This window comes from Micrasema longulum, unplaced genomic scaffold, assembly GCF_059751315.1.
Source record: "Micrasema longulum isolate JH-2025_06_02 unplaced genomic scaffold, ASM5975131v1 h1tg000089l, whole genome shotgun sequence".
NCBI classification, from domain to species: Eukaryota; Metazoa; Arthropoda; class Insecta; order Trichoptera; family Brachycentridae; genus Micrasema; species Micrasema longulum.
The window spans coordinates 305226-323211 of record NW_028277295.1 but is presented as its reverse complement, the minus strand read 5'-3'; the positions used below and the strand labels follow the sequence as shown (position 1 = coordinate 323211).

At 32.7% G+C, this 17986-nt stretch overlaps 1 protein-coding gene across 1 annotated transcript in view; it reads right to left on the bottom strand.

Annotated features, from left to right (window-relative positions):
• The window catches only part of LOC148284787 (FMRFamide receptor-like), a 589885-nt gene that overhangs the window by 406798 nt on the left and 165101 nt on the right, over positions 1-17986 (bottom strand). The window contains exon 3 of the mRNA XM_088234890.1: positions 8531-8582. The gene's annotated coding sequence lies outside the window, so the exon portion shown is untranslated. The remainder of the gene's footprint in view (positions 1-8530; positions 8583-17986) is intronic.

The window sequence follows — 17986 nt, the reverse complement described above, 5'->3', positions numbered from 1 at the left end:
GTGTAACGTTCACCATTTGCCTATATTTGAACATATACATTCCTTCGACTCTTCTATCTCTCTCTTCTCTTCTATAAGGCCGACTATTTTATATGTGATTGTTTCCAGAATTCCTTCAGAATTGATCAAATTACTCTCCATATCCATATTTCTTCAATGAGAAAGTTCAGTGTCTTTTTTTAATTTTTTAATAAACCACGAGTATTAAACTTAGCCAAAAAAAAAAAAAATTTTCCATATCGTATTATAAACGCTATGATTTTTTAAAGTTTTGTATTTCTGAAATAACTCCGCGTGTGACGTCAGAGGTTGTTCACTGTTAGTTCTTCCCATTGGTCCGTTTACGGTAAGCTAACCGGATATCCTTCACAGCTATCACATCATTGGTTGGTTCATACGAACCAGTGACGTCAATCAAAGTAGTGCGTTTTTATTAATATCGTTTTTATTATTTTTTTTTGTACGTTTTCAAGAAACTTTGCTGTACGATTTGATGCTCTAATTTTTACCGCACGTAAGAAAACATTTTTTGTATCCAATTTCCCGTAGGGCTGAAGTTCCTCATTCTTCCATTTGTTGATTTTAGTGAATTGCAGAATAGAATTGTATTATATTGTTCATTCTTATTTATTATTGTCATTTGAATTTATTGGTTGTCAAATTAAATAACATGGCTTTAAGTCATTGACGTTTAGGATGAATTTAAGGAATCCTATGTAAATAAATAAGAAAATGCAGATGACAAATTAATTCAATTTAACTCTACCGCTTGCCTCTTTCACTGTGCGTTAGGTCAATTATATGGAAGGATAAATATTATGTTCAACATGAAAATAAACAAAGATCCAAAAAGAGATAACCATAGTTAGAGACAACGAGAGACGTATCAGTAGGGATGCTGACAAAAAATAATCATGGTCTTACTTTTAGTAGACATGATAGTAGATTTAGGTAGGTATCACTGGCGGCTCCTGATCAAAAACATTGGCAGTGCATTTTTTTACATTTCGTTAACTTGTATTGGCGTATAATTGGTCTGACGTGATGAACGAGCAATAGTTTGACATCCCGCGCATCGGAACCAGAAACGCTAAATGCGCTCAACATAATACGCACGTTATAGGTAACTAAATTCGTACTAATATCATGTCATTACGCATGTTCAAAGTGGCATTACAAACAAACTTAATTTGCGCATGCGTTGGCAGTGCCCAGCGTATATATATTATCTTCTCCTCTAACGCACGATTCACCGGTATGAAGCATTGTCTATCTCGTTAGGAGATATGGTATATTTCATACACATCCAGGGTAAAGGATTGTGCAAAACAGAATTTGCACGGAGACGATTGCGCATGCGTAGACAAGATGAGAAAATCGTCCGCTAGAGTCGATTTCGCTAGATCTTTTGGCGCTAGTATTGAATATTATGATGTTTACGAGTATTATATTGAAATAAATCCCTGTTTCTTTATAAAATTACTAATTTATTTAAACAATTTTTCTTACATGGCAGTGCACTGCACTTCTGCACATACTAAGGAATCGCCTCTGGTAGATATGTAAGTAACATCAATGTAGCACAGAATTACTTTTGCAAAGTGCACTTGAGGTATTATATTACGAAAATGATGCTTTTATTCCATTCCATTATAATAATTATTAACAGTTTATCTATCTATATATATATAAATAAGTTTATGATAGTTTGTCCTTTATAGACTCGATAACTACCGGACCGATTTACATGCGGTTTTTTGCAAAATAATCCAATTCACGTGACTTAGGTTTGTTAATAATAATATCTTTGACATGTTCATCAAAAAAGAAGTTAGGAGCGAATATGTGTTTTTCATCGAACCTCCAGGGTTGCATTCGACTGAAATGCATATTCCGAAAAATTCGGAGAATGTTGTTTTTTCGTAAATCAAAAAAGTTTGTATTTTAACGTTTACAAACATCAATTATTTTCAATGGATACAGAATTGATTAATTTTTCACTGCGGGCAAATTTACCGACGCTCGATTTTCTTTTTTAGTATTTTTACCTGGGCTCTATTATAATGGAAAGTCGACAGAGATATCTTGGGTTATTTCTAAATTGTATTTTCAGTACAAGTTAATATATATTCTTTTGAAAATATGGAATATTTTTGTCAGAGAGAGGCCCTGAGAGCAGTTATCGAATGAATAAACGCTCTGGTTCTTTTACACACACAAAACTGTATTATTTATACGCCTGCTCACATAATAATCAAATGGTAAACAATGTATTAAGCCTACTAAATGCGTAAACATTAAAAATACATGTAAAAACAACATATATACTTAAGCGTCCGTTTAAGGATCCACCATGCATGTGCAAATAATAGAGAATTGTTCCATTATGAGTAATTCAGGTTTCAGTTCACGTAGAGTAATCATTCCTGGCTCGCTGTAAATTGTATCAGAACACCGCTACCGATTGTGTTTGTGGCGTGAATATACAGTACAAGCGATGGGAATAATCGGTAAAACAAATCGAATAATAAGACCTTATAACTTATCGCATTGTAACGTTCTTTTTATTATCCAGGGTATTGGGTTATTTTGATATATGATTGAGCTCTTATCGATTAGATTTATTTTGAAACCAGTTATCGAATAAGTTAATTTTATTTATTGCTTTTGTTATAATAATAATGTACGGATAATTTATATAGCGCCATTTTTGTGAAAATCACCTTAAGGGCGCTGTACAATAAATAAATATCCCAACACGTCTTGTAGCTACAGAGCGCATGGACGGTTGGGATTCTAGTTCCTCGTCTCCAATTATGATATATTACAATTATGATATATATGAGCTAGATAACAGAACGTCTTGCAGCTACAGAGCGCATGGATAATAAGAAATCTAGCCCCTATTTACATTTTTATTTTTTATTTTTTTATTTGACAATGAAGTTTAGAGTTTAAGTGATATTTTAAAAACGAAATAAAAATCAAATTTATAAAGTTGGAAGTTAGATAACAACAAGTCTTGCAGCTACTGAGCGCATAGACGGTTGAAATTCTAGACCCCATTTACTAAATTTAGATATTTGATAGTTGATAACATTTACATAATATGATAGTTAACATCACAAAAAGTCTTGCAGCTTCAAAACGCATTGACAAATGGAATTTCAACAACATAAAAACGATTTTAAAAAGTTAAGAATAAAAAATAATTTTAAAAAACGCAATAATAATACATTGAGCAAAGAACTAGTAAGTATGGCAATTAAGTGAACATGTAACAGCACAAAAAGTAAAATATAAAAAACTAAACAAAGATAGCATTCCTTAACTTATTATTAAGGTATACAACAGGTTTGATGTGCAGTAAACAGGATCTATTATCCTTTTCCTAGTAAATATCTGTAAAAACACTTGGTTCACATTTGGCTGTTCCCTGGGAGATGATAGTAGAAACGTATCTGTAGGCGTAGTGTAGAGTGTAGGTACCAAGGAATATATCCGCTTCTTTTTAATTTTGTTTGTTATTACTAATAATTATTACTTTACTTTGATTAAGATGTCAGATAAACTTGTGTATTACTTTTGATATTCGAGGAATTTTACGTGATACAGTAAAAAAGGTATCATTTGTATTTTTAAATGAACATAGATAGGTTGCACTTTTATAATACAAAAATTGTTTTATAATAAATAGTTGAATTTCGGCACTTAATCTTCACAAAGAAACACTTTTTTTAACAGTTTTAGCAGAAGCACAGTTATAAAATTACTAGAGTTTGTGTCGTTTGAATATTTTTCGGTTAGGTTAGGTTAGAACAAAGCGTTGAATATAATAACGTTTATAAAACAATGCTTTAAATTAATTATCTCACTCTTTGTTTATAGCATGTTCACACCTTAGTGACTTAACTCAATGTTTATAACAATTTAACACATATTTGTGTATTTTAAACTAAAGTTGCAGAGAGGAACTATATTTCACACCCAGCCCGCTCGGAGGCTGGGTGTAAAGCTCGGGTTTCCTAGGACAGCGGTGCCCGTATCTTAACGGCCGTAGTGAACGGTGATGCGGTGGACAGCCGTCGTAGTGGTGACTAGAGAGTGGTTTTATTTTTTAACGGTGTTATCAACACCATTTTTATAGGAAACCACTCTCTAGTCACCGTTACGACGGCTGTCAACCGCATTAATGTTCACTACGGCCGTTAAAATACGGGGACCGCTGTCCTAGGAAACCCGAGCTTTAAGGACTCATTCGGAAACAAACGCCTATTGTCATCTGACCTACTTACTATCTTTTTAAGAACAATGCAAAAATAAAATAATACATTTTCTGTGTGTAAATAATATTTTTTCAATACATATAAATTACTAATTACGAATTGCTGATAGTCAGGAAAATAGTATACGATCTGAAGTCCCCCACCAGGCAGTAAAGTGAAAATTAGAAAATAACAGTTTATTATGCATATATATGTAGTGACTCCTTAGTTACTAGTTAATCAACCATGTCAGTACTCGGTTCAGTTACTCGAGTAAAACGTTTACGAACTTACTCTAAGAACCTGCTAAGAACATCAGGGCTGGTATTCCAAATGCATTTACAGCGCGCTAGAGTGCGTATTAACTATGTAAAAGCGCACTATACCGCGCAACGATTGCGTTCGGGATACCAGTCCAGAGATGTAAGTTCTCAGATCGATTACAGGAAACACAGCAAAAAAACACTGCGCGGCCGGAAAAAATACTTTATGCTGGAAACGTGTGAAATCGTGAATATGGTTCACTGGAGCTCATTCCGTGGGAAATTCTGGTGAAACCACATAAACAGAATAACAGCTATAGACTGGTAGGTGTCCAAAACAGCTAAAGAGTTTACTTCTGAACTGCGCCCATCTGGAAAACCTTCTAAGCGATTGAAATATAGCTAGGCTTCATCACTCGAGGCTGAATAGTCCAGATAATCAGATCTACAAGAAGACTAAGAAGAGAAGCAAAGTTACTCTGTTTATTAAACATGCAAGAAACAGACATCAACGTATACCGCCGTTTTCTTTAGTCATCTCCAACTTGGTGGGTGCTTCTATGTGTCTACAAGTACAAAATCCTACACTTTTATTTCAGATTATTTAACCGCGCCGTGCGATTCTGAACGCTCTTGCAGAGTTTGAGAGAGCGTTGGTAGCGTGTAATTTACGTGATGAAAAAATTCAATTTAAATAACACGTTTTCTACCCCCGCAAGAGCGTGCAGAACACCCGTCCTAAAAATATGTCTTTGAAAAAGACCCAAGCACACTAAAACGCTTTAAACAATAGAAAAAACATTATATGGTAATGTTTTTTTTCACAGTATATAAGTGCATTATATCCGATGGGAAAAACCTTGAAAGAGACAAAATCAAAATTGATAAATCAAGAAAATTCACGGTGTGATTTTTTTCATACAAACCAATTTCTGAATTTTCCCCTTAATCAGAATCCCATAATTTTCTTTCTGGGACATTTTTTTTGTTGTTGCTTAGAGTAATTATTGTTTTAGTTATATTTTAAACCGTCATAAATATCAATATGTTTCTTTTATGGGTAATACCGTGTGTGTTGGATTTGTTCCGACGTTTCGGCTACCATTGCAGGAGCCATCTTCAGGGTAAGCTGAATGTTTTGTAGAGAAAAAGTGTGTACGCACATTTCTATTAATTTGTGAAGTATGTAGTACTGGAAACCATGTTGAGTTTAATTTAAGCCCGTCATCTTTCTTTATGTTATTTGGGTGTCTGTGGATTTCAATTGCCTCTTTTATTATCCGTACACTGTTATTACTGGGTTTATGCAAAATTTTCGGTTCAAAGGCGAAAAAATGTCCGGTGTCTTTAAAGTGTTCCGCTATTGCAGATTAGTCAGGATGCCCAGTTTACATGTATTTTTGTGTTCGTCAATCCTCCAAAACCTTCGCACGTCATAAGTATATTTTTATCAGGAAATGTACATCTAAATAACCGACATTAATTAATTTTTATCATAACCGATTACTTTACCGATGTTAAAATATTCGATTATTTTTACAAACGGTTCTGCACACGACTATTTAGTACCGAGACCTTAAATAAGTATCCTGTTTGTGGAACATTGTGCCATCATTGTTTGGTGCTCAGTGATTGTACATTCACCGTAGTACCAAATACCTACACACTTTGGGTAGCGGTTACTTGAATTGATACGGCACGTTTTCAAACTGTGTTTTAAAAATTGACTCTCTTTAATAATCTTTAATATGTCAATCGAAGCTAAACTGGCTGAATTTTAGTCCCAGCACTTATGTATGGAAGTGAAACATAGAACTAGCAGAGGAAGGATGAAAACAGAGTGAATACGGTCAAAATGCGATCTCATAGACGAAATTGGGCGAAAGTGTAAATCTGAGGCAGGTATAATTGTGCAGATTAAGAAAGGGTCTCTGAGATGGTTTGGTCACGTAGAACAAATGGACGACGAAACAATGGTAAAACAGGCATTTGTGATGATAATGAACGTTAAAGTGACTAAGAAAGACGAGACATGATCAGTTAAACCAGAATCTCAAGTCTTGTCATGTCAAAAGCAGACAGAACTGAAGGTCGTGTATGACAAGATACGTGTATAAAAGACAAAATTTTATCTTAAAAATAACGCTTCACAAAAATCGCACTTTTCTCTCTTTCCAAATGTTCCAAGAAGCTAAACTTTTGGAAAAAAGACATATATTGTTTTCAATGTTTGAAATATATATGTAAGAACCAAAGTGTATTTACAAGTAATTCAAAAAGATCAAGTCAAAGAAGGAATCGTGTGTTAGAAATACCACATTGTAAAACGAGGCTAGCACAGAGACATGCATATTTGTGATACAAATTAAAATTTAGAATTTAATTCAAACATTATTTCAATATAATTTTGATTTGTTTAAAGAAAAAAGTTTATAATCTACTACATATTAAGATTTTTCGGGTTCAAATAATGACCAATTCTTTTTCGTTGAAAAGTCAAGTTTTTTAACAAGATATAATATCAATTTGGTTTCACTGAATTTCAGTAAAATAAAATATAACGCCACAAAATACTCGCAGTTATTTATTATAGTATATATAGTGAAGTTGGTTGGTGGGCATTTTTTTCCAATGTATGTTATAGCTTAATTTTATGATGTATTTTTCTGAAGTGTATTTTTGTAATAATATTTCTATGTAAATAATATATGTATGAAAAAATAAAAAATTAAAAAAATTAAAAATGTTATTTCAATTTATTACTAGATATGTGAAATTATTGCTATTATTTCTAATCATATTAGTCTTTAATTTCAGTCAGTATATATTATTATGTTCCAATTACTTAAACACCTTTTGCTTTCCTAATCTAAAACCCCACCGCACGCCCCTGATGTATACATATCCGGATCATTTTAGTTACATAGAATATATATAATTGTAAATTAATATTGGAAAACTAAATTTTAAGCCAGAGTCTCCTAACCTCCGGTTCGCGGACCGCATCACACCCACGAAAACTTGTCACCCATTTTTAAATTCCTGTGCTATAAAACACGTCATTTGTTAATATATAATATTAAAAACCAACAATTCTCCTATTGTCACCAGTCCGCAGGCTTAAAGGGGTTGAGGAACACTGTTCTAAACGACGCACGATCAGTTAAGTAAACGTACATTCAAAGTTAACGTCATGGATACCAGATTTGATATGCGGCTATCTACATCTACATGTAGATACCGGATCGATATATATTATGTACCACTGTACGAAGGGTAGATTACTGAACGTACAGCAGATACTAATAACGCATTGTAGTTAATTACCAGAGGGTTGATAAATTCATATCTGATGCTTTGTCAAGGCTCATTAGCAACGGTTGTGTTTTTGCCATGATAGAACATTCGATTGGTATCACTGTCTCGTTTTAAAATGATGATTAAAGTTTTTTTTTTGTTTTTAAGTTTTTCATTTCAAGTATTTTTATCAGTATTCATAGTACGTGATATTTCGCAATTGTGGAACCACGATACATTTTTTTTAATTTTTTTTATTTATACTTTTACAATGTTTGTATTTTTTTATGCAGAATAATGTTCCCACTGGAGTGTCCCGTGCCGAGGGAAACATTTTACAATATGTAAAAAATGACTTTAATTAATTATTTAATAAATTTAACATAATTAAAAAAACGTAATCAATCTAATTAACCAAATTATCATTAACAAAATAAGCAATATAAACTAAAATAATCATAAAAAACATAACCAATTTAAATAGACCTGTAGACCAAATTTTATAAACAGTACACAATTTTTACCTATTTGGCTTTATCCACTCATCGATCCGTGCGCAACCCACCTCCACTATCCATTTTATAAAAGCAATTTTATATTGTGAGTACTTATTAACTGTCCTTAAATACTTTGTTTGCTTTGTGTAAAAATAATCGTTTGTAATAATTAAATGATTTAAAGTTTTAATTAGATGTTGTTTCTTACCTAGGTTTCAAGGTTCAGCGAATGTTCTTTCAGGCCACTGTTGGTGTGTATTCTGAAAAAATAACAAATATAACTGTTTAATTTGTATAAAAACATATTAAAATTATCAGTTACGAAACAAAAAATATAAAAGCGTGTTTATTTCCATTTGTAATACAAACAAATGTACAGGTTACAGTGTTTAAACTTAAGTTCAGAGCTACGGGAAATTGGATATTAAAAATGTTTTCTTACGCGCCGTAAAAAATAGAGCATTTAATTGTACAGCTAAGATACTTGGAAATTAAAGAAAAAAAATTCAAAAATAATTTTCGATTAAAAAGAACCTAAATAGGTGCGAAGGTTTTCACGGTCACTGTTATCAATATTATGTATCTTTTTTGGGTAATACCGTGTATGTTGGATTTGATCCGACGTTTCGGCTACCATTGCAGGAGCCATCTTCAAGGAAAACTGTGTGTTTTATAAAGAAATGTATGTGTTTATGTACTAGTAATTTGTACCGTGTCACAGTCAGCAGTAGGCACATTTCTAGTTTTGTAGGAAAGAATAATTATGTTAATGTACTAGTAATTTGTACTGTGTCGCAGCCGGCAGTAGGCACATATCTATTCGTTTTTGTCATATGTAGTGCTGGGAACCATGTTGAATTTAATTTAAGCCCGTCGTCATTGTTTATATTATCTGGATGTCTGTGTATTTCAATTGCCTCTTTTATTATTCCTACAAAACTAGAAATGTGCCTACTGCTGACTGTGACACGGTACAAATTACTAGTACATAAACACATACATTTCTTTATAAAACACACAGTTTTCCCTGAAGATGGCTCCTGCAATGGTAGCCGAAACGTCGGATCAAATCCAACATACATGGTATTACCCAAAAAAGATACATAATATTAAAAAGAACCTACTTCAAAAGTAATATTTTATTAATTAATCTTAACAAATAACTCCAACTTTGCCCAGCTGACTGACACGTGGTTTCGCTCGTTTGTCCATAATTGAACGTAGTTATGCAAAAAGCAGCCAGCCATAGAAAAGTGAAACTGAGATAATAGCACTTTTGTGAAAAGACTGAATAATCATGTCCACACAACAGTTGGAATGTTTTTGACTTTAACAAATGATAAACAATGAAAACCTTTGATTTTTTTTTATATGACAAACAAAAATCTTATTACGCATTTGACCAGTTTCAATGATTTTTGAAGAACCGTAAGATTTTTCTAATGCTGTGGGTGTTTTTAGCAAATTTAAAAATGACGTTTTTGTAATCGTCACCATTTTCAGAAGGTGATAAATACAGTTTTTTGTATGAAAGCGGTCTGCCGGTTTTTAGCATAACATAAAATTGACCTTATTACACTCGATAACATCAATACCTCATTATTCAAAATTGTAGACTGGCTTTTTTGCATATATATGGTCAATTTGAGTTCACATTTCACATTGACGCACTTGTACGAACTTTCGAAGCGGCAGTTTTATGATTTTGAGAATTCTGAACCAAAACGTTATTAAAATTTGATTTGAAAAGTTTAATAAAATACGAAGACGCCAGGAAGCTTGGTTCGAAAAATGAAGATGAAGATTGGTTTTATAACGGCACCAATAAATGAAAGCAAATATATCCTGATAAAGTAAAGTACAATCTGATTTTTCAGCATTCACGGTTGAAGTAAAATGGATTCAGTTATTGAAAGTCATAAATTTTTAAAAAACAAAAAAAAATATCGGGCATTTAATTATATTACAACAACAACAACAACAAACCATCACGCCGTTTCCCCGTAGGGGTAGGCAGAGAGGATAGAACGCCATAACACTCTATCTTGGCATACAGACCTCGCTTCCTCTACTACCGCTTATACACGCGTTTGTGTAATATTTATGTAAAGAAGTGAATTTGAACAAGAATGTTGCGTCTCATAAAACGAAATAATACGGACACACGTGCGTTTCCAGAAACTATCTACTTGCCAGCGGGCCACATGGCGACGATATCTACCTACTGTCTACAAAAGCTTCTCTTCGGACATCTATCTCCCTTTGTTACCCATGGAGTTGAAACAGTGTTTGATTTATTTAGTTTTTTATTGCTTACTTCGTGGTATGAACACTTGACCAATTTACTACTATACTCTATTTTTTATAAATTTATTGAAATTGTTTTAACTTTGCTGGAATTCTTCTCATCCATGCGTTTTGTAGCTGCACGATGATTGGTTATCTAGCTTTAATATATCAACTTTAAAATACCTTAATTTTGTAAATGGGGTCTAGAATTCCAATCGTCTATGCGCTTAGTAGCAGCAAGGCGTGTTGTAATCTTACTCCTTTTTACTATTCATATTATTATTTTGTAATACACTAAATTTATTTGTCAATTTTTAAAATGTGTAAATGGGGGCTAAATTTCTAACTGTCTATGCGCTCTGTAGCTGCAAGACGTCCTGTAATCTAGCTCCTATCTATTTTAATTTTTGATTGATCTTAATTGAAAACGAGGAACTAGAATCCCAACCGTCCATGCGCTCTGTAGCTGCAAGACGTACTGGGATATTTATTAATTGTACAGCGCCCTTGAGGTGATTTTCACAAAAATGGCGCTTTATAAATTATCCAACTATATATATATATATTCATACATATTCTCATGCACGCACGCCGGTTATTCCTACTTTTGACATGTCCATCTTCAAGTATTTGATGGACTTGATCGTGCCATGTCTTTCTCAGTTTTCTTCGTTTTTTGCATCCATCCACATTCGCATCGTAAATCCTTTTAGCTGTCCTTTCGCTGTCTATTCGCTCTACATGTGCAAACCAACGCAGCACCCCTTTCTTGATTCTATTGATAATAATAAGTACGATAATATAAATATTAAAAAATATATTTTATACATAATGACACAACATATATCAGAGTTAAAACTCTTAAACTGTTAAAACAACGCATAATAAAATCCTTTTTGTATTAAAAAAAATATATTATTTGTCTTTTTTTAGAGTAAAATTATTCCAACAATGTTTGAGTATGTCCAAATGCTCTCAGACTGGCTGGATTTCATCCCTAGGGAGTTCTTCATATTAAAATTTATTTCAACAGAGAGGGAAAACATTTTTGGGAAGGGAACATGGAAGTCTAGGCATTTACAGGGCTTATGACCTGTCATTGGCTTTTTCCCTCTCCGTTGAAATAAATTTTAATATAAATAACTCCCTAGAGAGGAAATCCAGCCATTCTGCAAGCATTTGGACATACTCAAACATTGTTGAATTAACTACCTGGTAAAAGAAGAAGTATGAAAATCGGAAAATTGTTTTCAAGCGTTGCCTAGTAGTTGATTTGGTTCAACCGGATGAATCTCGACCACATGATAAAGGTTTCAGCTCTTTTACTTCACAAAAGTCAACAGATAGAAGAGTTGAGGAAATGTGGGTGTTTAAACATTGGCAGAATGGTGAATGTTACACAGTGTGTAAAGTCACTTAAACCAGCCAATGACAGGTCATAAGCCCTAGTGCCTAGACCTCTTTATTCCCTTCTCAAAAATGTTTTCTGTCTCTGTTGAAATAAATTTACATAAAATTATTCCAACTGTTGTCCAGATTTGATTATTCTCTTTTTTCAGAAAAGTGTTTTTATCTCAGTTTCACAGTTGTATTGGTAGCTGCTTCCCGCTTATTATTATTCTTCAGACTTCTGTCATTCACTGCTGGATATAGGCCTCTTCCTCTTCCGTCTTTTTTTTATATTACATAAATATACATATTTTAAATTCTAATTTTTTATTCACAAATTTCATAAAGAGTACATGATTTAGTAAAATTATAAACATATCTAATTTTAAACATCTAGTAAATGTTATCACTGTAACTCTCCAAAAAAAGAGACTAACTCTTGTGCTTGGAGAGTGACTTACACTGTTTTAGTTGTTTATTTATAAGAGTTTATGTAATTTTAAATACGAGTACAAGAAAAAAAAAACATAGGAAATATAAAAAAAAAACATAAAACAATAATTCATTCATACTAATTAAAATTAAATGTTGTTTTCACACTAATTAAAAAAAAATCTTTAGATTAACTTAAAATTTATTTATTAATATATTCTTTTTTATAGTTTTTAGTTCATATGGAAGATTATTATAACTTTTTACACCTTTGAAGACAAAGCTATTTTGACAAAGCATGACTTGTATGGAATTTAATTTTTTTAATATTACATTGGTATCTGAGTGATTTATTCATCTCAGTTTGTTTTTCCAACTTTATAAATTTGTATTATAGAATTTATTTTATAAAAAGTGTCAACTAAATGAACCTTAAATATTTTATATAGACTTTCCGTATTGAGTTTTTGGGGGTTTCTTTAAAATTACTTTAATAAATAATCTTTTTACTATTTTAAGAGGGTTTAATATTTTGGCATATGCACCACCCCATCCTACAATACCATATTGTAACAAAAATTGTACAATTGAGTAATAAGCTATTTTTAAATGATTGATTTTTTTAAATATTCCTTAATCTAATAAATATGTTTACACATTTTCTAATTCGTTAAACTAGTTCACTTTGTTTTCTTATTTTTTTCATCACTTATTTATAAATTTTGTAAAGATTTTAATTAAGAATAGAGGCATTGAGGGGAGATCCAGAGGGGTGGAGACGACGTGTTGGCCTTAGTTCGTGCATTCTCTTCCTCCCTCATAAATCCGTACAAAATTTGTATTCCTTGTGTAAAAAAAGGTTCCGGTATATTTTATAAAAAATGTTGTTGTAATAAAATAGGAACCAAAAAGTGTTTGTGATTTCGTAAAGTACCGACCAATTAAGGGTATAATATTTCCGCCATTGCTCAAGAGATGGCGCCTCGTTGTCGAGTTGAAAATATAATTGGGGGAAAAACAGAAATTCGCTTACAGAGAATAACTGTGAATGTACGTTTTTATGAGTACCATGTGTGACTAGTAAAGGATTTAATTGTCTGTGTTCAAGAAAGAGATTTAAAGGTTTCAAAAGTTATTGTATTTTTAATTTATTTTACTGTAAAATGTACTTGAATATTTTTATATCAGTTGCTGATGAATGACGATAAATCGAATATGGCACTTTTTGAAAGGATGCAAGTAAAACTAAAGGTAAAATTACTGGGAATGGGGTTTTACTAAAACAGGTAGAGGAATTTGTGTATGTGGGAAGTATATTTACTAGGGATGGAATGACTGAGGAAGATTTCAATTTTTATTTTATTTAAATATATATGTATGCATTACAAAATGGAATATCTCGATTCATACATATAGAAATAATTAAAATAATTAGCTAAAACCTGGTATATATAAAATAACTTACGAGTATTCATAATATCCAGAGAATAATATGTTACAAAAGTAAGAGTCTTGTAACGGAAAACTCTCTCAGAGACGTGAAAAATGTCAATGTCCAAACAAATATTGTTCAACATAGAGATAGCCCTTCCAAGGGGCATAACCATTGGCAGGTTGGTCCTGTATATTGGAGTGTGAAACAGTCTATGCTGACGCTGTCTAGGATCCGGAACATTTTCATATTTGCTTTTGCATTTGGGCATACTCAAACATTGTTGAATTAACTACCTGGTAGAAGAAAAAGTATAAAAATGGGAAAATGGTTTAAAGGCGTTTTCTAGTAGGTGAATTGGTTCATCCGGATGAATCTCACCCACATGATAGAGGTTTCAGCTCTTTTACTTCACAAAAGTAAACAGATGGAAGAGTTGAGGAAATGTGGATGTTCAAACATGGGTAGAATGGTAATGTTACAGTGTGTAAAATGGCCACTCAAACCAGCCAATGATAGGTCAAAAGCCCTGTAAATACCTAGACTCCCATATTCCCTTCTTAAAAATGTTTTCCCTTCTCTTTTGAAATAAATAACTCGCTAGGGAGGAAATCCAGCCTGTCTGCAAGCATTTGGACATACTCATACATTGTAAAATATTTTAATTAAAACACAAAACTGTTCACGTACAAAATTAAAGTCGCACGTTCTCATGCATGTTAGCCAATTGCACCAACCACTATGCTACGACGCGAACTGATTTTAATGATCAGGGGTTTTTGGCCACCGCGTTCGAAATGGCAGCTTTTTTTAAGTTCGAATATAATTGGCACTGAAATAGGATCAAATGGTCAAAAGTTTAGTTAAACTGGTAAAACTACCGCTAACGTGTGGCTGCCCATACAAAAATCTGGCCTATTAAGCAAGCTGGAGTAAAAACGTGCTGATATTTTAAAATGCGCCTAATTATTTCAGACTTTGAATTTTGTTTTATAAATTGCATTTTAAAATAAAGTAATTAAGGGAGACAAACAAAAAAACAAGTAACGAAAAGAGACAACAAAAAAATATACACGTATTTAGGCGTGTTAAAATAAAGATGGTCATCTCTGAAATGAAATGTGGCGATGCGATGGATTTACATAATAAAAAAATATTATCGACAACTGCATAATTAAATTTTACATATTGTCCAGGGAGCCCTTCTTCTTCCAAGTCGGTCCCTCAACGCTGAGGATCGTGATCACCGTGAACATGTCTGTTACAGCCTGTCCTCAGCCCGACGTACTGACTCATCAAATTTTAACCCCGTAGCCACCTTTATTTGGTCAGTCCATATGAGATTCTACCCCGGCTTCTCCTACCTTCAACTCGGCCAGGGAGCACAGTGGGTATAAAATAAACTAAAACTGCCGTCCTTTTTCATCGAAGATAAGTTATGTTGCTAACCTTTGGTGTAGAAATTGTCTAACGTAGTACCTACCTACTAACGATCCTTTCACTGTGAATTTATTAAATTGATGCAGTTAATATCCTTCAAATAAGCGAGGTTACATGCAAGATTATTGGAATCATGCGTGTAACATGTATATCATGAATGGGTTAAAAGTGTGAAAGAGCGAATAAGCGGGTCTTATTGTCGGAATCTCAATGGTTCAATCTAATCCAGTGTTTCCCAGCCTTCTTTTTGCCATGCCCTACCGTAGTCTTTTCAAAGGTCAGATGCCCCACCAGCATCTTTTTTTACCAAACAGCGGGTAAATTTTCAAATCATATTGTAATATGTTTGTAAACATATGAACCCCTAATGGAATTAAATGAAACCTATTCTTATACAAATATTATAACTGAAATGAGGACAAAACACAGACTGAAAATATAATTAAGTAGAATAAAATAAAAATGAGTGTAATAAAAATAAATAAATATATTATTAATAAATATAATATTCGCATAAATAAATTGTCTATGTTTTTATGAATGTAAGTATGTGTATGCGCATGGGTGTATGTACGTGTGTGTGTTTGTACATGTGTATATATGTGTATATTTATATATTTTTGTGTATATATATGTGTATGTCTGTATGTATATGAATCAAAATGTGTATCCGAATAAGTTTATATTTTGTTTGTCTGTGCTCTATATTAATTTGTTAACTATTATAATATATTAAAATGTAATTGCCTAGCTTGGAACGGGGTATGTACCCTTGTTAGCTGGGCAAAGTGAACATGGAATTGTATTTTGATAAAGAGTGTGAATAAATAAATAATAAAACATGCGTGACAATTTAAATTGAGAACAAACACACATATCTTGACGCCTAATTCATCATTAAATTTAGCTACGCTTGCTGCAAAGAAATTTAATGTCCGGATCTAGCTTAGTTAATTTCAGTCTTAGGTCCCCTTTATGCCTCTATTAGTTATATCCAATCAATTTCGTTTTTTAATGAGTAAATCGCTTTTGGCGCTTAAACCACATTCCACCAAATAAGATGAGGAAAAGGGTAATAATAATTTTCTGGCATAAAAAGTAATGTAAGGATAGTTTGTGTTAGTTTCTTCGCAAATCCATGCCATTATTCCTACATCCTGCACAGTTTCTGTGTTTTTAGATAATTATTGAAATTGTAACGAGTTTCATTCTATTTATTTTTATTTATTTATTTATTCACACTCTTTATCAAAATACAGTTCCATGTTTACTTTGCCCAGCTAACAAGGGTACATACCCCGTTCCAAGCTAGGCAATTACATTTTAATATATTATAATAGTTAACAAATTAATAAAGAGCACAGACAAACAAAATATAAACTTATTCGGATACACATTTTGATTCATATACATACAGACATACACATATATACACACATATATATAAATATACACATGTACATACACACACACGTACATACACCCATGCGCATACACATACATACATTCATAAAAACATAGACAATTTATTTATGCGAAACTTCATGGTTGTCATCTATAAATATATTTTTTTTTAATTATTCCTTATTTTTATTTTTTTATTTTTGACATCCAGTAAGGTTCTCCAATCCGTGGCATGCATCAATTTTTCTGACTCCCTACGACCAATGTCATGAAAGAGCGAGGTCAACACCTTCCGTAACTTGACAACACTCCCGTCTTTCCACGATTCTAGCAAAAGGTTATGGACCTTTTTGCCTACGTTATAGTGTTGTCTCGATGCCAGAACAGTGTTGACCCCTTCACTTAGTATCAGATCCCTATTAGAGTATCTTGTATTATGGTTGTGGTTGACGCTTGGGTAAATGTCTCTCTTTATGTGTGTAACCACTACCGTTCTCAATATATACTGTTGAATAATATTCAGTACTCTGAATTCTTTGAAGAGCAAGTCACTATTATAAGTACAATTTGGCGTATATTTAAATTTTTTACATATCAGCCCTTTTTTTTGTATGACCGATGAGTATTCCCCTTTATATGTGGAATGCCGACGTGTCTCATCTCTGAAACGTGGTGCCTCACCTGTGAGGCATTATGCCCCACCGGTGGGGCGTACGCCCCACCTTGGGAAACACTGGTATAATCACTCTACTTCTTCGGGAATTTCTACGCTTGCTAATTTGCTACGTTTTCCGCAAAGGGTGGAATACAAACTCTTTTGGCTTATGTATAAGTCACTGCACAACTCTGCTCCGGAATATCTAGGGGAACCATGCTGGTTACGCCACATTGAATCGCCACAGTAAAAAAAAACATGTATAAATTTAGTAATAACATTAATCAATAAAAAACAAATAAATAATAAGAAATTGGTTTACTTAAATTTAAATTTAAAAAGTTTAAATTAAATTTATTTATCAATGGAATCAATTTGTGAAGCGCCCTTGAGATATTAATATTACGAAAATGGCGCTTCATAAAGCATCCGTCGTAATAATAATAAGAATAATATTGTATTTTGTACAACATCTTAAGCAAAGAATCATAGTACCTACATCTCTAAATAATTTATTAATTAACACATTAACGCATTTAGGATACACTGAAAGCTTTTTTCGTGTATCAACCACATAAATATGACAAAACAGAGAGTCAGCTATTAAATAGCTGAAAGTTCTC